We start from the raw sequence: 377 nt of genomic DNA, 5'->3' as shown, positions 1-377 counted from the left end.
CTCGTCCTCATCCTCATCCTCATCCCCATCCTCATCCTCATCCTTATCCTCATTCTCATCCTAATCCTAATCCTAATCCTAATGCAAATCTAATCCAGATCCTAATCCTAATCGTAATCATAATCCTAATCCAAATCCTAATCCTAATGTTAACCCTGACCCTAGTCCAACTCATCATCCTTATCCTCATCCTTATCCTCCTCCTCATCCTCATCCTCATCCTCCTCCTCATCCTCATCCTCCTCCTCATCATCATCCTCATTCTAATCGTCATCCTCATCCTCATCCTCATCCTCAAGCTCATCCTCATCCTCATCCTCATCCATATCCTCATCCTCATCCTCATCCCCATCCTAATCCTAATCCTAATCCTATTG

This window comes from Lupinus angustifolius, chromosome LG05 (assembly GCF_001865875.1).
Source record: "Lupinus angustifolius cultivar Tanjil chromosome LG05, LupAngTanjil_v1.0, whole genome shotgun sequence".
Lineage (NCBI taxonomy): Eukaryota > Viridiplantae > Streptophyta > Magnoliopsida > Fabales > Fabaceae > Lupinus > Lupinus angustifolius.
Note: the sequence above shows the minus strand (reverse complement) of the source record.